Consider the following 24,237-nt stretch of genomic DNA (forward strand, 5'->3'; position numbering starts at 1 on the left):
ATAAAACATGATATGAGGCTTTTCCATAACATTTTAGAACAAGAATTTATATGTCAATGTCAGTACACATTGCTAGTTTTTTGTGTGGTCTGTGCCTAGGAATTAGAACTTTACACTGTGTTCTGTAAATAAAGTGAATTTTGTTTTCTATAAAGTGCCATTTAAAAGACTTCATAGTATTTTAAGTCATGGAACATGCTTAAGGAAATTCTGCCATTTTTTCTACACCATATTGCAGTGTTTCCACTTAAAACTTAACCTGATTGACATTTGTGATGTAGCTTCTGCCATCTTCCTGTTCTTTTCTTTTCTGTTATCACCTTTCTAGTTTGCAAAATTTTGCTCCTTTCATCCTTATTTCCATTTGCTTGGTCTCCCAGTATGATATGACTATATAATTTATTAATTTATATCATATCTTTCTTTATTTTTATTTAAAAAACAACTTTTTGCAAATCTATTCCAACAAATCTGTCAGATTTTTAAACTTTATAATTATTCTGATATGCAAAAATAAATTTTAAAAAATTCGATAACTGAAAGAATAGTTATTTCACATAAGAAGCATGTGTTTCTTCCTAGACAACAATCCATACTTCAATTCTATGTTTAAAAAAAATTCACATAATTACGAGATCCTAGAGTTAGAAGTTTCCTAAGCATCCACCTCTTAGAATTCTTGTAATCAAGACTTAAATATTTTTCTTCCTCACCGTAGTAGAATGTTGTTGAAAATACGGCATGCATTGTTGTAATGACAGCTAATCAGCTAATAAAACTCTTAATTCCTCCTTGATGAGTTAAACCCAGCCATTAAATTAAGCTATGTTAGTTCATCAGAAAGTTTAGTTAGTTGAATTAGTGTAATAGCCTTGCATTTTGAGAAAGCACAGAGTTCAAACATATGGGTAGAATGAACTAAGTTGAATTAAATTTAAAATAACATCAGTTTTCAAAGAAAGAAAATATAATAAATACCTGTTCCTGAAAGAAAATAAAATATCTAATATACAATAAAATGGCCTTTTGCATTGTTCTTACTAGGTATATTGACTATGAACTTATGACTTCATTCTTAAGAACTGATTTGGAGACAATGGCAAGTATGCTGGGAGATTTCACTGTGTAGCTGGGTAATGAAAGCCAAACTTTGAAGTTGAGCAGGCGGCATTCAATTCCTAGCTAACTGATCATTAGCTCAAGAAGCCTCTACCATGCTGTATACCTATTCTCACTCTGGATGTTGTATTGTAGGGCTGGGACATTGCAAGTAGACATGCTTTCTATTCAGGAATGTTTAACCTAGTCTATGCCTGAGCATCCAATAATAAAATATTTGCAATGTGATAGTAGGCCCACACTGGTTTGATACATAAATCATTTAAAAATTAACTGTGTTTATCTTACTTCTAATTTTTTTTTAAGATTTTATTTATTTATTTGACAGATGGAGATCAGAGAGAGGCAGGCAGAGAGAGAGAGGAGGAAGCAGGCTCCCTGCCGAGCAGAGAGCCCGATGCGGGGCTCGATCCCAGGACCCTGGGATCATGACCTGAGCTGAAGGCAGAGGCTTTAACCCACTGAGCCACCCAGGCGCTCCTAAAATTTTTTTTTATTAAGTGTGCTCCACACCCAACATGAGGCTCAAACTCATGACACAAACTCTGATACAAAGACCTGAGCTGAGATCAAGAGTCAGATGCTCAACCGACTGAGCAACCCCAGCCGCCCCTATCTTATTTTTATCAAAATTACACAAGTATTCTAATGAACAAGTTCAGACATCTTTAATTGAGTTGTTAATATAAATGTTTGCATTCTAAATGATTGAGAAGAATAGCACTTATAATGGTAGAATTTTGCTGATTGAGGCAAAATTATGTTTGCTTCTGGGGAAAGACTTCTTCTAAAATTCTAAACAGAGAATTTTTTTTTATTCCAGTAATTACAATTCCAAAATTGTATTTTATTCTAATAATAGACCCAGTTTTTAAGGCTACTATAAATCTGGAGCTTTGAAGTCTTGTTAATTTGGTGGTGGTGCCTATCAAATGGCCTATATTTTCTCTTAAATTATTGAAATCCTTAAGAAAGCTGCACACATTTTTTAGATATATCCTTTATTAGCTGCATTTTTTAGGTATCAAGAAATACTTTTTGAAAATAAACAAAAAGCTTTAAGAAAAAATCTATAGGAATATTTGAGATGACAGAGGAGATTAGAATGTTTACACTGATTTAAGTGTAATTGCTGTTATGAACGCTTCTGGGTTTTTGCACAATTTAAGAGGTTTTCCAAGAAATACATATGTGGAATAGAATTGAAATAGAACATAATGAGCTAAAGATACACAAGCATGTCAATGGACTTTTGACTCAGATTATGTATTAATGCATTTGATTGCCTCTCAATTTATACTATAGAAATATAATAATTTTGTATGTAGGCATTCTATTAAGACAAAACAAATTATTTAATAATTAGTGTTTCATTTGGAAGATTATTTTTTTTTACTGATCACATATGCATATTTTTTCTTTTGAGTGAGCTTAAGGAAAATGACTACAAAATCATAGTATTTCAGAATCATAGGGGATTAGAGAGAAGTTAACTGTCTGTTCAAGATGTAATACCATAAAGATTTACTGCTTAATTGAAATTCAGACTTTTAACTAGCAACAGCAGGGCAGCTAGGGTGGTGTCATGCTGAAGTATTGATCATTTATCAAAAGAACAGCCTCTAGCTTTGCTGTGTTGCCGGTGAATGTGGAGAGAATTAATGCCTTTGTACATCCTGGATCCTAACTGTCTGTAAGATTACCTTTTTGTATCACATATATCCAAGGAACAATTGTGACATCTTCATTGATAAACTTCTTCTTTTCTTTAGTCCTCAAATGCCCCCAAGCTTACTTAGCTGAAAAATTTTCTTTCTTTCCTATTCACAGCTCTTAAGCACCTAGAAAACAGAGCAGCTTGATAATTTAGCAAAAATGCAAATGAAAGAGCCTCTTGATAAGCACCTAGCTCATTTTCCACAGCATATTGCTCAGCTAATGAAGGCAATTTGAATTCTGTCTACCTCAAAAGAGATAAACAGTGTCTTGGGCTGCCAGTAACCTTTAATTCATTGTTATCCACTTTCCTATCAATTTGCTTATAGTCATGATACCTTTCAAAAACTCAAGCTAAAACCCATTAAGTAAATTATACAATAATTATATTAAAATAAATAAATAAATACCACACACACACACACACACACACACACACATATATTCACACATACACACACACTCCCCTACCTAATAAAAATAATGCCACTTTTTCCAACAGGTTTTTTTTTTTTTTTTTTTTTTTTTACCCCCATGGAGTGGATAAGCCAAACATGTGCATAGTAGTTCTAAATAGAAAATGTTACTGTGATATGGGGTTTTTTTTTTGAAAAATATACATTGCCTGAATGTGAGTTGGAAAATTTAACTCTAGCAAACTGTTAAGATTCATTTTGAGCATCATTATCATATTGTTTCCTTGGCTACAGTATAAAGTTTAAACGGCACTATCAACGTAAACACAAACTTATCACAAAGATCCTTTCTAATTAGACAAGTATGTACCACAGTAATAGAATTTCAAATTGACGATCTCTAAGCAAAAAGGTTAAATATTAAAATGTTATATAAAACTACAGCAGAAAAATATCTAGAGGCAAGTCTTACTATACCATAGAGTTGCAATTCTATTAACAAGAAGAATGCATGGCATTGGTTCTGTTTATTATCAGAAAAATCACTGCCAGAAATAAGATGGTCAGGAGGTGCTCAGGGCTGCTGTGGCTGTTTGTCTAAAAACTAGGGAGAGAGAGAGATGATGCTAAAAATTTTATCATCAAAAAATTTTTATCATCAAAGAAAAGTTTATCATCTTTATCAAGAAAGCAAAACCCTTAAAACCTAGTCCATCATCGTGATGGTTAGTTTTGTGTGGGCTAAGGGGAGCTTGTATGGAGTTTTGTGTGGGCTAAAAGGGGAGCACATATAGTGAATAAATATAATTTCTGGATCTGTCTGTGAGGGTGCTTCTGGAGGAGATTAGCATTTGAGTCAGTAGACTGAGTAAAGAAGATCCTCCCTCCCCAATGTGAGCAGGCATCATCCAATCCATTGAGGGCCAAATAGAAAAAGAAGAGGAAGGGGGAATTTTCTCTCTTTTCTTGAGTTGAGACACATCTTTCCCTGCCCTTGGAGACCAGAACTCCTGGTTCTTGAGCTGTCAGTCTCTGACTGAATTACACCTTTGGCTTTCCAGGTTCTCCAGCTTGTATATGGCAGGCAGATCGGGAGACTTCTCAGCCTCCATAACCTTTTGTGCTAATTCCTATAATAAATCTCCTCTTAAATATCTGCATAGATCCTATCGGTTCTGTTTTTCTGGAGAGTCCTGGCTGATATAACCATTAAATGTGAAGCAGTCAAATTCTACATGTAAGCCAGCTCATTCTCTTAATAAATCTAGTTGAGGGTAAAACTCTTCATGATGGGATGCCTGAGTCAATGGATTTGATTTGTGTTGACTGGGGAAAGTTAATTTTCTATAGGAGACATTTTGTCGTTGGCACACTAGAGATGAGTTGGTGCCAAGAAGTAGACTTAAGCCTTAACCAGCTGTCTGCCTTCTCCCAAATTTTGTGCTCATTTTGCAACCGAAACTGCTATCTAATATTTTTCCGATGCTTACAGGATCTTAACCTTGATCTTTGAGGACAGGAAAAGTTGGATGCCAAACAGATATTTACCAAGAGGCCCAGAAGTGCTATAGTCTATGGGAATATTGTCCAGATCAATCTTTCCTGTGCTTTTTGAAGATAAGGGAATCATTTGATAGGATGAGGCAGTCAAGGCCCTTAATCTATCTTTAAAAGCAGAGTACTTACTGAGATTTTAAAATCTAAAAATATTAGCTTTTTACCACATAGTTCTTACCTTACCATGTTTTACCAAAACTTGGAAGCTCTCTCTCTCAAATTAACTTGGCTTTCAAATCTATAATAGAAATATTTTTGTGTGTTTTTAAAAATATGACTTCTGGGGCGCCTGGGTGGCTCAGTGGGTTAAAGCCTCTGCCTTCAGCTCAGGTCATGATCCCGGGGTTTTGGGATTGAGTCCCGCATCCGACTCTCTGCTCAGCAGGGAGCCTGCTTCCCCCCCACCACTCTCTGCCTGCCTCTTTGCCTACTTGTGATCTCTGTCTGTCAAACAAAAACAAAAACAAAAACAAAACATGACTTCTTTCCTGGAATAAACTTAATTTCACTGAGTTTATCTTATTTCAGTACACTGGTGACTCTAATAGTCTTCCATTCTTCAAAACTTCTCAATTACATTGCTCCACAATGTACTTATTTATTAGATCCTTGTGTGCAGTTAGAGAAAAGCAGATGGATTGGTGTCATTACGCTCAAAACATTTCATTATATCAGTTTTAATGAAGTGTGGAGATGGATTGTGAACATTAAAAAACATATAATATAGAACTCTTAATAAATGAAATGGGTAATACCAGAGATTTCAGTGGCTTACCACAATAGAATTTTATTTCTTGCTCATGTGGTAGGGCAGAGGACTGTCCACTCACTCAGTCCAAGACCCAGAAAAATTGAGGCTCAGCCATCATCAACACATGATTTCCAGAGTTGCGTTGGGCATTAACATCCAGACAGTAGCTAGGAGACCTGAGATAGATTTGCACACAGAGTAGTGTTCTGTGCCAGACCTGCAGGTGGTAATAACATTGCTGACAAGTTCCATGAACTAGAATTCAATTCCATGACCACACCTAATCTCAGAAAAGGCTGGAGAAAGGTGATGGGTTTGATGAGCAACTAACAAGTGTCTACCACACCATTATGTTAGGAGGTTAGTTTGACATTAGATACACTCTGCATCTGTGAATTAGTTGCTTAACCATAATTTACCTTAGTTCAGATTTTGACCTACTGACCATTGTTTAGTTTCTGTTATTCCTCTCCTTATATAGTATTTATGAAATTTGCTTTGTAACTTATCTTCAAATATGTTATTTATCCTTGCACTTAGGTGGTCATCAACAATGCAAAATGTAGAAATTTCAAATTTAACCATTAGTTTACCAATAAAAAAATGAATGTCTTTGAGTTTTTGAGAAAATGCAATTACTAAAATTAATAATTTTAGTGTTTTATTGTCTAGACTATTAAGACTAGTAATTAATTTTTACCTTAGTTTTGCACAATTATTTTTTGTAGAATTACAACCATACCATTACAAAACCTGGCATAGTAACTCTTTAATCATTTCCTTATAGTTTAAGCACAACAAAACTCTCTACTAATTATGCTCACATCTAATTTATAACTCACTTCTTCATTTGGAATCAAATGTTGCCTCAATTCACCTCCTTCCCAGTGTATTGACTACATATCAAGGCAGCAGCAGAAATAATTCTTGGTGTAATCCACAGTGGAAATCGTAGTTTGTCATTGACTTAATGCATCAGAGAACAAGAGCACTGTGGGTTTGGAGGAAGGTTGCACTTCTCTTAGGTAAGGCTATTATAATAGATGCATGTGTACTGAGAAATGGAGATTGACCTACGTTCATGGGCAATCAAGAACCTAAGAAAACAGGGGCATCAAGAAGTAATTAAAAACCTCTCTGCTGGGGTGCCTGGGTGGCTCAGTTGGTTGAGCATCTAATTCTTGAGCTCTCAGCTGAGGTCATGATCTCAGGGTTGTGAGGTTGAGCCCCATGTTGAACTCCATGCTGAGCATGGAGCTTGCATGGGATTCTCCCCCTCTCTTTCTCCCTCTACCCCTTCCCCCTCATCCTGCACCAGTTCTCTCTCTCAAAGAAAAGAAAAAACAGACCTCTCTGCCAGTTTACCATCAATCTCATTCAAAGTTTCATAAAGCCACATTTAGTTGAGTGTTTAGTATGTCTCAGATACTGTTTTAAATTCATTGTATGTTCTCAACTCATTTACTCCTCACCACAAACTTATAAATAGTGGAATTACTTCCATTTTGCAAGAAAATTGAGGCACTGAAAGTTTGGTAACTAGTCAAAGGTTACCTCTTGGTAACAACAAAAGGAGAGCATTAAAAGGATACTAAAGAACAAGGGAAAGGGAGAATCTACTTGAAGACTCAGGAGAAAAGCCCATCCCTGAAAATATTTTATCTAGTGAATCAAAACAACAATATTGAAAACAACTCTGAATACCCATAAAGGCTCTCTATGGAATAGGAAAAGAAACATATTATTACTGTAAAAACTGAGTCTGTCATGTCGAAAGAAATCTTGGTAAGCATTTCAGAAAAGCATGATAACATAAAATGTGAAATTCAAGGATAGATAAAGAAGGGCTGGTAGATAGCTCCAACTTAAGAATTATAGATTCTCCCAAAGGAGGGAAGAGAGGAAATATAACCAAAGGAAATATACAAGCACATAATATCAAAAACATCTTTTTCTAAAATAAGAGTACTATTCAATTCAAAATCATTGCACTCATTGCAAAATTTACAAAATCAGATCCATAAATAAATCCATCCTACAAGTAAATATAAAGATTCCATTAACCAATGGTTAACCATTAACCATCATCTCTTTTGAAGTAGATTTCAAAAACTGGGGAAGAGTTCCATGCATTAATGGCATCATCTCTAGCCTCTGTCCATAAATGCCAGTAGGAACCCAAATATTTCTTCCAATCAAAAGTGTCTCTTTTTGGGGAGCGCCTGGGTGGCTCAGTGGGTTAAAGCCTCTGCCTTTGGCTCAGGTCATGATCCCAGGGTCCTGAGATCGAGCCCTGCTTGGGGCTCTCTGCTCAGCGGGGAGCCTGCTTCCCTCTCTCTCTCTGCCTGCCTCTCTGCCTACTTGTGATCTCTGTCTGTCAAATAAATAAATTTTTTTTAAAAAGTGTCTCTTTTTGGTCAACTGTCCACTTGGGGCAAAAATCACACTTGCCTGAGAAACACAGCTGTCGATAACAGGATAATTAAGAGTGAATAGTAGTAATAGCTGAGACTAGGAAGTTTGGTTTTATCTAATTTGTTGAAATTTTTTAGTGACATGTTAATGAGATTGATTTTTCTTATGGCCCATTAGAATCCACTAAACTCTTTTGACCAAGGGAATAAAATGAACATACCAAAGATTTAGGAAATTTTATTCAAGTTGCAGAATATAAACTATCTCGGAAGGAGGAAAATAGGAAGAGTTGAGTGTGCATCTGTTCAGGGTTAATTTCTTTATTGAAATTGTACAGCCTCTTTTCAATATTATCTCCTATACCATCTCTTAATTCAAAACAGGTACTAGAGAATTACAGAATATTAAAAATGGGATAGTAAAAAAATTAAAATAAAAATGGGGTAGTGTTTGAAAACACATCACAGCAATAGTAGATTTTATTAAAATGAGAACATATAATTATATGTAAGGAACAATTTAATTTTTACCTGTAAAGTTTGACTTTTTCAAATGTAAAAATTCTGGTGACTCCACCTTACGCAAAAGCAAGAGCCTTTGGTTACTTCTCTGTGGCAATTCTAGTTCAATGACTTTATTAAAGTAATTATTTACAGTTTTTTAAAAAATACTCTTTTCAGAGTCTCAAACTATGTCTTAAATACATTAAATTTTAAATTTGCTCCTGCATAAAAGTAAATATGTGTTTCTGATTAAACACTGAGTTATTAAATTTCAGAGTTAGAAAAGTCATGTCAAGTAGCATATTATTATATAAGAATTTTCAGAATAATAACTTATTTCCTATTTACTGCAGCTTATGTTAACACATAGGAAATTAGACTTCACTCAGATTATTCCTTATTATATTCATCTGGAATATATACAAAATAACCAGTCTAAATTCCCCCTTTCTCTGATTTTTTACCTTAACTTTCTAGACGTAACTTAATCATTTGTTTTTCTATTTTGTGGCAGAAGTCTCCAAAATGTGTGTGTTTGTGTGTGTATGTGTATGTGTGTGTGTTACATTCAGACTATTTCCTTAGAGCAAAATTGGTGCTTTTTTAGAACTTTCCTTCACTTGCCAACATTTACTTTTTAGAACCACCTGATCTTCTCAATTTTATTATTAAAGGTTGCATATAGGGTAGAATATGAAATCAAGAAAACTGATACTCATTTAGTTCTAGTAGATTTACTCATCCAGGACAGTGCCAAAGAAGGAATTACTAACAAGAAAATACATTTTTATGTTTTTATTAAACACGTTTTTACAATTACATATTAAACCAGTTTAAAATAATAGTTTTTTACCTAATGAAATTTTTCATTAGAGTCCTTTTTGAGAGTGACTTTATCAACAAAAATTTTAGCTAGATGAGTGGTATTAATGTTTTTCTACCTAATAGAAACATGCAGAGGAAATGTTCACTTCTCTTTTGCAGCTTATTTCTTTGCAAGGTGATCCAGAAGAATTAAATTAACTGTAATGTTTAAACCTTTAAACTTCCAACCTAATTCCTTTGACTTAACAGATAATCATGCATCTCATATTGAAGTCAACTGATATAATTATAGTTACACTTCTCCTTCCTATCTCCTTTGACATTTACTCATTGTTTCTTTTCTTTTTCTTTTTCTTTTTAATTTTTTAAAAGATTTTATTTATTTATTTGACAGAGAGAGACACAGCGAGAGAGGGAACAGAAGCACAGGGAGTGGGAGAAGCAGGCTTCCCGCTGAGCGGGGAGCCTGATGCAAGGCTCTTTGATCCCAGGACCCGGGGATCATGACCTGAGCCAATGGCAGACGCTTAACAACTGAGCCACACAGGGGCCCCCAATTACTCATTATTTCTAACTGAATTTCTGCCTCTGGGGAAAAATGGCTACATTTTATGTCCACCACCCCCTCCAACATACAGTCCTACTCAGTCCTCAAGATCCTGCCCTTGGGGTGCCTGGGTGGCTCAGTAAGTTAAACACAGGACTCAATTTCCACTCAGGGCCTGACCTTAGGGTGGTGATATCCGTCCCCCTATCAGGTCAGGCTCTGCACTGGATGTGGAGCCTGCTTGAGATTTTCTGTTTCCCTCTCCCTCTGTTGCTCCCTCCCCCTCTCTAAAAAGAAAAAAAGAAAAAGACCCTGCCTTTATCTAATCAGCCTACTATGCTTTGTCCTAATCCATTCTTTCTTTAGTTGTAATTTTTGGGTGCAGAAGATATATAGCACATTTTTAAAATTTTAAATGCAATTAATTAACATATAGTGTATTATGAGTTTCATAGGTAGAGCTCAGTGATTCATCAGTCTTATATAACACACACTGCTCATTACATCACATGCCCTCCTTAATGTCTATTACCCAGTTACCCCATCCCCCCACTCTCCTCCCTTCCAACAACCCTCAGTTTGTTTCCTGTGAGCAAGAGTGTCTTACGGTTTGTCTCCCTGGTTTCATCTTGTTTTATTTTTTTCCTCTCCTCCCCTATGATCCTCTTGTTTTGTTTCTTAAATTCCATATATGAGTGAGAGCATATGATAACTGTCTTTCTCTAATTGACATATTTCGCTTAACATGATACCCTCTAGTTCCATCCTTGTCATTGCAGGTAGCAAGATTTCATTTTTTTTTTTTTGATGGCTGAGTAGTAGTCCGTTGTATACATATATACAACATCTTCTTTATCCATTGATCTGTCGATGGACATCTGGGCTCTTTCCATAGTTTGGCTATTGTGGACACTGCTGCTATAAACATTGGGGTGCAGGTGCCCCTTCGGATTGCTACATTTGTATCTTTGGGGTAAATACCCAGGAGAGCAATTTCTGGATCTTAGGGTAGCTCTATTTTCAACTTTTTGAGGAATCTCCCTACTATTTTCCAGAGGGGCTACACCAGCTTGCATTCCCACCAATAGTGTAAAAGGGTTCTGCTTCCTCCCCTCATCCTCACCAACATCTGTTGTTTCCTGACTTGTTAATTTTAGCCATTCTGACTGGTGTGAGGTGGTATCTCATTGTGGTTTTGATTTGTATTTCCCTGATGCCGAGTGATGTTGAACATTTTTCATGTGTCTGTTGGAATTTGTATGTCTTCTCTAGAGAAATGTCTGTTCATGTCTTCTGCCCATTTCTTAATTGGATTCTTTATTCTTTGGGTGTTGAGTTTGATAAGTCCTTTATAGATTTTGGATATTAGCCCTTTATCTGATATGTTGTTTGCAAATATCTTCTCCCATTGTGTCGGTTGTCTTTTGGTTTTATCAACTGTTTCCTTTGCTGTGCAAAAGCTTTTGATCTTGATGAAGTCCCAATAGTTCATTTTTGCCTTTGTTTCCTTTGCCTTTGGAGACATGTCTAGGAAGAAGTTGCTGAGCCGAGGTCACAGAGGTTGTTGCCTGTGTTCTCCTCTAGGATTTTGATGGATTCTTATCTCACACTTAGGACTTTCATCCATTTTGAGTCTATTTTCATGTATGGTGTAAGGAAATGGTCCAGTTTCATTTTTCTGGATGTGGCTGTCCAATGTGCCCAACACCATTTGTTGAAGAGACTGTCTTTTTTCCACTGGACTTTCTTTCCTGCTTTGCTGAAGATTAGTTGACCATAGAGTTGAGGGTCCATTTCTGAGTTCTGTATTCTGTTCCATTGATCTAAGTTTAGCACACTTTCTTTACTATTTTAAAAACAGTGAATTCTTATGGAATAAATGAAATCAAAACTAGAGATAGGGTATCTTACAAAATAAATTTCCAGACAGAATAGATCATAAATTTGTCATTTGCTTACTATATTTAAAAATAATCATGATTTCAGGTAGAACTCTTTGCACTTCAGCCTGTGGTCAGTTGGCCCAAGTCACCAGGAGGAAATAAGAGAATCTTTCAGGAAGCTTTGGGAAATATTTCCCTTTACCTAAGTTTATTATCAACTCATTTGAGTTAAGTTAAACTAACCTAACTCACCCTGATTTAGGTTCAACCCTGAGAATATTCCTAAATATTATCCTTTTGATACCAGAGACTGGGGGAGTTTGGGGGCCCTGAGATCTCAACTACCACAGCAGCTGGTGCCAAGTTCTTGACTTCCAGAAAGAATTCAAGGACAAGTCAGAGTAAAGTATAACAGCAGAACCTTTATTGTAAGGCAACAGTACACACGCCAAAGGAGGGGGAGTGTGGGCACACTCAGAGGATCTGAATTGGAAAGAGTAGATGGGGTGGGGGCGGCTTTCATCTTTATGAGCAGTTATAATCAAGGGGTGGAATGTACATGTAGTAGGGTTCTACAAATAGGCAGAGATTTCCAGAAACTCAAATGTCATTGCACATGCTCTACCCAAGTTACTACTCACAGGCATAGTCTGATATTTTTGGGCATATACTCTAAATATACTCTGAATGTGCAGTTGGTCCTCTAACAGCTCTGGTGGAGGGGTCGTTCTCCATCTTTGTAAGCTAACAATGTCTTCATGCACATGCCTGCCTGTGGGCTGGAGCAATAACAGGAGGCTTGTGGCCCTGAGAAAACACAGAGCTATCACAGGGTTTACTCAGTTGTCAAACATTCTGTCAGTGATCAGACTCAATTCCCCATATTTTGTTCTCTTGCATTTACCCAGCCTTTCCCTATTCTACCTGCCTCATCTTCAGTTCAAGACAGAGGGTTGGGGCAATGATAGGAGGAAGGATATCAATATCATCACACCCTACCCTCAAGTTGAATGTTCTCTTCATCTCTATTTAGAACCCCATGAGTTTATACTCAGAAAATAGGCATGCACTTTGGCGTACATAGATCTCAAATGATTAGGTTCAAAATAGCATATCTAAAATGAAATGGAATTTTCTTCATTTTTTTTTTTGAAGCAGCTTTAAGTGTTTCTTTATTTTCATGGCACTGATCTAGGAGTATCCACACTTCTACTCAGAATGTCTTAGTGACACTATCTTACCTGGAGTGTTTTCATTTAAGATGATGCAGTCAGTTTCCTGCTTTGCTCTTCTTAGATTTGACCTGATGGGTTCCATCAAATCCTTTTTTCTTCAAAGTACCAATATAGGCATATGCCCACTCTGAAATAGCTATTTATCTCCATATCTTACAAATAAAGAGCAAAATGATTATTAACCTTCAGATAAAAATAGACTATATTTCTCAATGCCTATATCATGGCTGTTAAAAATAGACCAATTGAGATATCAATCTACCGTATTTAGTCATCTCTTAAACCAAGCTTTTGTTTCCCTATTTGTAATATAGGCAGAGGATGGTGGTTAAAAAGGTTATAACCACCATTTGAACACATTAAACATGTCAGCACATCTACTGCAATGCCTGGCACATAATAAAAATAAAATTAAATGCTAAATCAATAGTTTTCTTCATGATAGCTATACTGTTGACTGCACATTTGATTTAATATTGAATCCATAATTTCTAATAACTCTTTAACTGTGATATAATATGATTAATCATATGTATGAATTCCTGGAGTGAAATATAATAAAATCCAGGAGTTAGAAAGAAAATCATTAAAATCATCTTTAATACTTCCACTCAAAGGCAACCACTGAAAGGTCTGAGAGATTTAATATCCTAATATATTGATTGCTAGATAAAATAGAGCTATAAACCTGGACAAATATACATATAATTATTATATTGTATATGATTTTTAAATATTTATATTTTTCACTGCACATTATTTGCCCATAGTTCTCCTGAACTCAGTAAAACATCATCATTGTAGCCCAATATTCTGTCATGTAAATGAATATAATCTATGGAGATTATACCAATGGACAAAAATTTAGGTTATTTTCAATTTTTGCTATTAGTTATAATGAACATGTTTTTGCACAAACTTTGGTTGACACTCTATTTATTTATTTAATTTTCCTAGTTATTCCTCAGGAATAGAGTCACATAATTATTGGCCAAGAAACATAAACCTTTTAAAAGAACTAGATATGTTATTAGGTTATTTTTTTTAAGATTTTATTTATTTATTTGACACAGAGAGAGATCACAAGTAGGCAGAGAGGTAGGCAGAGAGAGGAGGGGAAGGAAGCGAGCTCTCCACTGAGCAGAGAGCCTGATGTGGGGCTTGATCCCAGGACCCTGAGATCATGACCTGAGCTGAAGGCAGAGGCTTAATCCACTGAGCTACCCAGGTGCCCCGAGGTTATTTTTTAAAATGGAGAACCAGGTGCACCTGGGTGGCTCAGTGGGTTAAGCCTCTGCCTTCAGCTCAGGTCATGATCTCAGGGTCCTGGGATCGAGCCCTGCGTTGGGCTCTCTTCCTCAGCGGAGAGCTCGCTTCCCTCTCTCTCTGCCTGCCTCTCTGCCTACTTGTGATCTCTCTCTCTCTGGCAAATGAATAAATAAAATCTTTGGGGAAAAAAATGCAGAACCAATTTACACTTCCACCAGCAGTGTATAAGAGTGTACAACCTATTGCACATGAGCATAACAATAGCCATGATATAGTGGTAAAAATGATAATTAAAAAACAATGATACTAGTATGTTCTAGTTGTTAAGCGCTGTTAGGTACCATGAATGAATTTTCATTTAGTCCTCACTGCAACTCTGTTATGTAGATTCTGCTCTTGTCCCAAGATTACAGATGGGGAAAGTGAAATACAAAGGGTTAAGTAGTGTGTCCAATGTAATAGTTTATAGGTGGGGATCCAGGTCAGTTGCCCATATAGGATAACTCCACAGCATGCACATTCAAGCACCTAAAGGCTCCACGTGAATGTAACTCTATTTTCCCTAAGTTTTTCACCTTGACCAATTTGAATAAAGTTTATTTCACCTGTTTACATATTTTGTTACTTGATTGGCACATACTTGTGTACTGACTGGCACATACATTTGTATGTGTTACTCACTCGTATGTGTTTTGTGAATGTTCACTATTTCTCACCTTTGTTCCTATTGGGTTATACTACTAAACTATTTTCATTAATTTGTTAGGGGACTTTAAATAGAAAGGATATTGATTGTTTATCTCATTTTCTCCCACTTGCTCATTTTCAGGAAGTAGGAGAGAGCAATACTGCCCTCTTTCATGAGGAAGAATAAGGAGGCTACCACCTCTATTTGGCTTGCCGATGGGGAACATTCTTCCCTTATTTGGGTACCTGGTTGGCAGTCATAGGTTATTTCGCTATTGTTGTACTACATTTTTTCTGTTGCATCACAGATATTTTATTGATAACTTGGATGAGGCCAGTGTCAATATTTGATCTCAGTGATATTTTAACTTGGATGACTTTTCAAATGGTACGTCCTTTTATCTTTTTGGAGTTTTAAAACTCTGGCTCTTATAATATGCAGTATATGTTTCTTCAAGCATAGAATGTGGTTTAGCAGACAGTACTTTATCCGTTTTCTTTTCTTAAATTTTTGATGTGAAATAATTGCTTTTCTGAGTTCTTATAGGCAGCAGTGCTTTCTAGTCAAAATGTTATGAAATGTGCTTAGTAAAGTTATTAAGACTTTTGCAAAATATACAAAAACACTATAAAGAACTTTGTTATATATTTAGAATCTTACAAAAAAACTAATTCAGTAGAATTGTATTCATGTCAACAGTGGAAACCAGATTAATTTTATCTTTCCATTTTCCATAATTGGATAAATTATAATTTGAGTTTAAGGCATATGTAGCTGTTGTGATGCTTTTAAAGTATGTCCACAAACTCCTTGACACTTGTTCCTTTGAAACATGGAGCTTAATTCTTCTCTCAATGAATATGCGCCATTTAGTGAATCACTTCTAAAGAATAGAATGTGGTGAAAGCGATACTATCTAACTTCTAAGTCTAGGTCATAAAAAGGGTACAACTTCTGCTTGGAGCTAGTAAGACACCTCCCTCCCTCCCTCTCTCTCTCTTTCCCTCTACACACTTCCCTCTCTTTCCCTATTCTTTCTCAAGACATTCGCCTGAAGAGCCCACTCACCATTTTTCTAGAAACCCAGGCCGTATGGAGAGACACAGGTGGAAATGGACCTCTACCAGTAACCAGCACCAATTTGCACGTTCTGTGAGTGAGCCGTTTCAGAAGTGGACCGTCCAGTCTCAGCCAGCTTTTTAGGATGATACAGGTCCAGCATACATGTAATTGCAACCTCATGAGAGTCATGAGGGCACAACTCCCCAGCCAAGCTTCTTACAAATTTCTGGTCCACAAACTCCATGAGAGACAATGAATGATTATTGTTGTTTAAATGCACTCCATTTTGTGGAGATCAGTGATACAGCACAAAATAAATAACACAACTTTATACCGAGGCAAAGAAGGACATTTATGAAATTACCTAGAAAATTCAAAACAAAATCACAGCAATATTTTGTAGATAATAAATATAGGAAACGTGGGGAAAATGAATACAAATTACTAATGGAAATATGGCCAGAGTTTCTAATGGTCTTAACCTTACTTCTGTTCATTCATGAACATGTAAAACAGCATAACGCTATTAACTTTGATTCTTCTACTTACATCAGAAAATAAAGGACAGGGGTAGAGAACGGACCATGTTTCCTGCTTTTCCCTATTTTTTGGAAGGAAAGTCAATAATTATGTGGACAAAGAATGGAAAAGATGCCCAAATATACAAAGATGAATCTTTTTTTTTCCCCCAAAGAAGGATTTTGGTCTTAGACCAAAGTTTATGTAATACACATGTGTGAAATACTTTGAGTTTAAATGGGATAACCTATAGGGAAGATGTAGAATATGTAGAAACTGTTACACAGTTGACAAGAGAATGCTTAATAATAGGGTACTGAGAATAAGTTCTCGGGCCCATGATTTCACAAATTACTTAAAGATGAGAATGCACTGAGAAGCACTTGACTTTTTAAAAACCCTAAACACAATCAAGAAAAATGCTGAGGTAGTCTGAAAAGCTAAAAGGGAACTCACAGAAATATGATTGGGCATAAAATTGGAAGATGTGCTTATTATGAGAATGTGTAGGAATTTATCTGTAGAAAAATAATTCAAATGAGATGTACAAAATGTCAGAATGTGAACAATCAGCTATAAGTGAAGAACTTATTATTTGGTGCCAAAATAGCTTAGAGATAATTTAGGGGGAATTTTTTTTTTATGTCCAAAAAGTATGCTTAGAATTTAAATTATCAGAAGCATTTGAAAATGTCTTTATTGCTCACTGGCAGAGTCAAAAGGGTAGTTGAGTGTACCTTAAAAACCTAAACAGCAGAGCCTATGGCAGAACTTATGGCAGAAGGATGTTCCCACTGAGCTTAAATAAATAAAATAAATAAATAAAATTGTGTGTGTGTGTGTGTGTTTAAAGATATCAAAGAGCTATTAGAAATCCAGGACTTGAAATGTGAAGATCCATGGGGTGAAGGGGAGCCAAAAAAAGAAAAGTGAACCTATATATTTGGTAATCTTGAGGCATTTTGCAGATTATGGTTGGGGCTTCAGGTAGAGTTGCTATTATGATACAGAGAAGCCAGAAGAACGTCCAAGAATTAATGAAGATAGAGAGACCAAAAAAAATAAAATAAAATAAAAATTAGACTTGGAGGCCATGAAGAAAGCCAGAATTGAGGGACCAAGATTCCTAAGAGAAGGGAAGCACTGAGAGAGAAGCCTCAATACTTTGTTGTGCCCTTCAGCCTTTTGCCAAATTTATAAACTGCACTGGATGAAAGATCCAGAGACAAGCAAACCACTGAAGCACCAAGCAGAGCTTTTAGTTGATTCTTGGTGGCAAAGATACAAAAATTAGAGTATAAGCCCTGTCAAGCATGAGGGACTCTGGTAAACATCACACCTCCCAGTTGGGACGTGTAGGGAGCTGCACCGCAGGAGCAGGATCTTAAGGGGAGTATAAATCAGACTCCACTTAGTGTCTGAAAGATTTCAAGAGATATGCCCCCATTTGCAGGTACCTACCGGAGAATATGATGAATATTCTGTGGGTGAAAATATCATCATCTAGAACCTCCTGATTTCTTAGACACAATGCTTGGCACTCAGTAAAAATATGATGAGACAACCCAAAGAACTGGACCCGGAGATATACGTGCACACGTGCACATATGTACACATGATCCAAATATTGGAATTATCATTCACAGACTTTAACAGTAATGAATATGTCTAAGAAATAGATTAGAAGACGGAGAGGGATTTCAGCAGTTAAATGGAATCATTACAAAGGATCAAAAAGAAATACTTGAACTAAATAACTGAAATTAAGAACTTAATAAATGTATTTAATGGAAGAGCGGGCAAGTAGAGATGTGTTAATTGGAAGATAGATCAATATCCAGCTGAAGCATAGAGAAATCAAGAGTAATTTTTTAAGAGAGAACAAATCAGATATACAAATACTTCACACTGAAAAAGATTTAACATGGGGAAATTCAGATCCCAGAAAGGAAAAAAATAGAATAATGGCAATATTTAAAGAGAAAATGGCAGGAAAGTTTCCAAAACAAATAAAAAATAGCCCACCACAGATTAAAGAATTTTTGGATCCCCAGTATGATTAAGCACAAAGAAAATTACTCAAAGACACATCATGATAAAACTACTAAAATCACAGGAGAAAATCTTAAAAGCAGTTAGAGGGTCAAAAAGGGGAGGAAGGCAAATTTCCTTAAGAGAAAAACAATAGTACTGACTTTTGGCTTCTCAGCATTAACATGAAAGTCAAAAGATAAAAGAATGACATCCTTTTATTAATGTGTTTAAAGAAGATAACAGCTAACCTACAACTCTGTTCCTGTAAAAATATCTTTCAGAAATGAACACCAAATAAATTTCCACTCAAAGAAAACCCAAATTAACTTGTTGGTAACAGAGCCACAGTAGAATAAATCCTAAAGGATTTCAGGCAGATGGTAATGCAAAGGTCCAAGAACAGCCCTTAAGTAGGAAAATACCCAATGGAGGACTGAAACCAGCAGGTATGAAGACTGTTAGTAAAGCTACCATAATAACTGGAGTGCTATAATGGCATAAGGATAGATAAGGGGACTTTATTACTGAAACAGCATAGATTCCAGGAATATATCCTCACATGTATAATCCATTGTTTAATGACAGTCATTATATAACAGTATAATAAGGAAAAGACGGCCTTTTTGACAAATAGTTCTAATTTAACTCGATATTCATATGGATGCAAAAAGTTGAACACTGACAGCTAACTTCACACCATACATTTTAATGGGAAAGGTAGAACTAGTAAATTTATAAGTCTGTTATAGGAGTATATCTTCAGAAGTACGTACAGGTATCTATAGAATTAAGTAAGTATAGAAGTGTGAATAGGAATTTTTTTTAAACAAAACACATTAAAAAAGCATTGACCATGAATTAGACTTCATCATAATCAGGACCATTTGTTCCTTTAAAAAAAAAAAAAAAGCATCACTAAGAGTATGAAAAGACGGGGCGCCTGGGTGGCTCAGTGGGTTAAAGCCTCTGCCTTCAGCTCAGGTCATGATCTCAGGGTCCTGGGATCGAGCCCCACATAAGGCTCTCTGCTCAGCGGGGAGCCTGCTTCCTCCTCCTCTCTCTCTCTCTCTCTCTCTCTCTCTCTCTGCCTACTTGTGATCTCTCTCTGTCAAATAAATAAATAAAATCTTTGAAAAAAAAAAGGGTATGAAAAGACAAGTTATTTATTTAGAGTAGGTATCTGTTAACACCTAGATGTAAAGGAACCATATAGAGAATATATTGTTGGAATAGAATTCTTTATAGATTGCTTGAATTTCTTGCAAGCACCAACTACTCATTTTTTCCTGGGCTATCTTTTTACAGTGTCTATATAGCAGACAACCTGGAAAGATGCCGACAGTGTACTCCTCTGGAGTAAAGAGCAGTCATATTTAAGGTTCAGTGTAATAAGTATAATACCTTCCCCTAGAACAAAGAGTAGGTGTACTTAGTGCCCATTATTTTTAAAAAACATGGCTCCCTAATCACAGAGTTTCTCTTCTTTAATACATCACATTGAATGGGCAGAAATATATCCAGACCTATCCATGTGACTCTTACAGGACTCGGGGTAAAGGGAAACTAATGAAAATATACCGATGGTCATGATGCATGATTAGCCGTTAAGTGGTACTGTCCTCTGTCTCTGACCTGGGTGTCTCATGTCTTCTTCCAGCCTGAAATCATGGCCGGCTAACTTCTTACCTCCCAAATAGGGCAAAATCTCACCCTTCACAGCTCTCAAGACGTATAAAGAGCATCACACGTCAAAAATAAGTGGGTAACCCAATATAAAAAATGGGCAAAGGCTCGAAAAAGTATTTTGCAAAAAGGAATATGTGACTTACTCTGAAAATTGCTCAATATCTTTAGTCTTCTGGGAAATATAAGTTAAAACCACAATGTGATACCAGTCATCCTGCAGAACAGCTAATAGAAAAGACTGACTATGGAAATTTTTCCTGTGAACGTGAAACAATTGTAGCTTCAAACAGTGCCCGAGGAGGTGAAAATTGATACAGAGATTTTAGAAGACTATTTGTCACTTTCTCGGCTGAGTATATGCAGGCCCAATGAATAGGCATTTTACTGTGTGGGTGTGTGCACCTGTGCGTGCGTGCATGTAGTAGTAGCACATTCAGGAGCAGCACTATTTTTAGTACCCCCAAACTAGAATGACTCCACTGTATATCAACAACATAAGAAATAATCTATGGTATAATTTATTCAGTAGCATACTATACAGTAATGAGAATGAATAATATACAAAACCATGGATTAATCTCATAATATGTTTACTTTCAAAAAGTGATTCACAGAATATAATATATGGTTTGATTTCCTTAACGTAGAGTTCAGAAACATGCAAATTAATCTTGGGTGATAGGAATCTGACAACAGTGACGTTGGGGATTTAGTGACCAGGAAGGTGTCACAAGAGATGGATTGTAGCAATATTCTATTTCTTGATCTGGGGATAGATTACATGTTTTTTGTGTTTTTTTTTAATTTGTGAAGATCAGTTTTGCTATACATTTAGGATCTGTGAAGTTTTATAATATCAATATTTTACATTAATAAAAAAGTTTACTAAAAAAAAATTAATGTTACTGAAACTGAGGGAGACATAGAAACCCACACACTATGACAGTGTTCTCTTCTTTACGTCCAAGTTCCGAGAGTACTTTATATCTCTACTACTTCACTTCTTCCTCATCTTTAAACTTATATTCACCTTCCATCTCTCAGGAGTGGTCATCACTTCTTAGTTGCCAAGTCCAAATCATCTCTTTCTGGACATCTACTTTTATTTAACATCTGCTTTCTTAAAACTCAGCTCTTTTCAACTTCCCCACCAGGGTACTTTATGTTCTACTGTTTCAGCTACTCCAAGGTACTCTTCTTTATGATTTTTTTTCTCCTCCATGCTCTAAATATTAACTGTGGATTTTATTTTAGTTTAGTTTTTCTTTCTGTACCCTTTCTATGCTTCCTTCGTCACTACCATGCTTAAACTACTTATACAGTAGAGACTTGTAAAAGCATATACTAAGCCACTTTTTCTTCTGAGTTCCAAACCCAAATTTCACTGCATCATAGGGATCTCAAATGAATATATTCAAAAGTTACCTTATCATGTCCCCCTAGACATGCTGCAGTCTTAATATTCTCTTTTTTTGTCGGTGTTTTGTGTTTTACCTTACCTATTGTCCATGTTAACTTGGTCATGATACTATTATTATCATTTAAACTCCGTTCATGTATGCTTTTCTTTAAACTCTGTTAGGCCATATCACCCTTGCCATCCATGCTGCCTGTGACTTGGTTCAGATTCTCATTGTTTCTCATATATGCATTTTGATTACAGCATAACTGGTCACCCTACCTCCAGTTTTTAAACTTGAGATTTAGTCCCACAACAGTATCCTAATGGAACTGTTCATTTCTCATCTGAGTCCTCACTAGTCTATACGGACTTTTCTCTTAGCACCTGCAACACTTGTAAGACTTTCTTGTACTTATTAATGTTATCTATCTAACAATCTTGGACTGAGACGGAGACTTTATCTTTTTGGTCTCTGAAGCTACTATGCTAGCAACACTTTAGATGCTAAGCAAACAGTTTTTGAATGAATTGATATCTCTTGATTTTAGCTGTTAGTATTTTTCTGTTTATTTATCAGTCTCCCCTATCAGACTAAGCTAATTGAGAGTCAGGGCTATGTGCTTAATCCAATACTCAATAAGTGTTTGCTTAATGAATAAATGCATGTAGTGGAATTAGGTTTGGCTGAAATAAACTTTGATTAGGGACTTGTAAGAGACTAACAAATCAATAACTAAGCCTTTGAATAGTTTAAAGGAAAAGAATGCATAAAGAATCAGTGGAGTGATTTTGAGATAGTGGATTCATTAGGAAATAGGAAATAGGAAAGAGTTATTATTATCTTTTTTTTTTTGATGGAAAAGCTTATTGGTGAAAGTTCTATTCAAATACTTTTTCCAGAAATGAACAGTTTGGAGAATAAGAAATCAGATAGTGTCAGTCTTATGGTATTTTAGGATAGGTCATCAAAATAAGCTTACATATGTCAGTGGCAACAATTCACAAGTTTTTATAGGGTGGGACAGAAAAATAGATTAGCAGGTCACATATATAACCAGGCAATTTGGAAGGAAAGAATAAAGGTGAAAAAATAAAGGGCAGTTACAAAGAACATTTGTATTAAATCAGCTGCTAGAGGAACACCAGTATTATTTCTAGAAAGGTATGACCTACTGATTAATTGGGATGTGTTGAGAAGATACGTAAGAAAGTAGATAGAAGAGATATGTGGGTTAAAAATTATTTAGATTTTCAGAAATCTTTGACGGTGCTTAATCTTAAAGACCATAAAACAGGTGACTGCTATCAAATTATGGTGTAGGTGGACCCACTTTATCAAGAAAAGAAAACTGGTTTAGAAACAGAAGATGAAATGTGTGGAAAACAAGCATTTCACTGCATGAAAATAGTGTTTCTTAGGAATATCTTTTTCCACATATATAATTCAAAGAAATTTGAGTACCTTTAAGATGATTTAAACTCTCCTAGATATTGAATATTCAAATATGAAGGAATAAGACCCAAATCTCTTTATTTGTGTGAATGTGAGAACAAAAGATGCTTTTAGTAATCTAGGAGCTATGGGTCTTTAATAGCTTATTGGCCTAAAGGGAACTCTGGAGTTTTTAAAGTGATTGCATGTGTTTAGTATTTTGGTGAAAATTGGTAACATATTATTAGAATTTTCTAAGTAGCTGAGTAAGGAGTATATGTTATAAAATGATTTTAAATTATATACTTATATGTCCATTTTTCCACAGGTGTTTTACATTTTTATTCAGGAGGGTCTTGCTTTCTTAAGCTTTTGATCCTCAAAAAAGGCTCTGGCTTTTCTTTGGTTTTGCATTCCATTTTCTATATAACAGAGCAGCTATGCTTAATGATCTGCTTGCTAGTGATAAATTACAATCCACTTTCTTTCATTTTTCACATAGTTAACTTGAAGATGATATCACAAGATGAAGGTCAGCAGGATACAAAATGACAAAAAGTGAACATAATTAACATGTTAGGTGATGATTTGATAGTTGTAATAGGAACTATGATAATTAGAGAAAAATGTAGTGAGATTTTCATATTAACTAATATTTGTCACATTGTTTATTCAGGTTCCAAGTGTTACATTTAATTCTGCATCATTATCTTCAGCTCTACTTTCGTTTGCCCAAAAATTTGGCTACTGAACCTTAAGAGTCACCAATCTGAAAATATATCTGCATGATCTCCTTGCCAAAGATTTAGAGGGAGGACTCTAGATTGCTCATTATTATAACATGTGGGGACCGTGACTACCATGGCAGAACTAAATGGAAAGTATATTCTTTGTAAATCAACAAATATCATCACTCATCCTGTAAAGTTCAGTTTCACTACCACTAGTTCTTTTTTATCTTTTACTTCCTGATTCTCCAGCCTGTTTAGAAGAAAGTTGACTGAAGAGAGCTCATGTAAATTCCCAGTGTGCAGATAAAGACAAAGAAGGCTCTGTATTTCTTCATGCTTCTTGGGAGAACAATTCTGAGCATAAACATTTCATTTCAGAATTTGGCAAGTTGGATCTGCTCTATATCTACTTAAGAATTATATTGAAAAGTAACGGATTTTGAAGGC

At 35.7% G+C, this 24,237-nt stretch overlaps 1 protein-coding gene across 1 annotated transcript in view; it reads left to right on the top strand.

Annotated features, from left to right (window-relative positions):
• The window catches only part of MMP16 (matrix metallopeptidase 16), a gene marked incomplete at both ends in the record, with an annotated part of 282,739 nt that overhangs the window by 167,303 nt on the left and 91,199 nt on the right, over positions 1–24,237 (top strand). The window lies entirely within an intron of this gene.

The sequence above is a fragment of the Martes martes genome (genome assembly GCF_963455335.1).
Source record: "Martes martes genome assembly, chromosome: 4".
Classification (NCBI taxonomy): Eukaryota; Metazoa; Chordata; class Mammalia; order Carnivora; family Mustelidae; genus Martes; species Martes martes.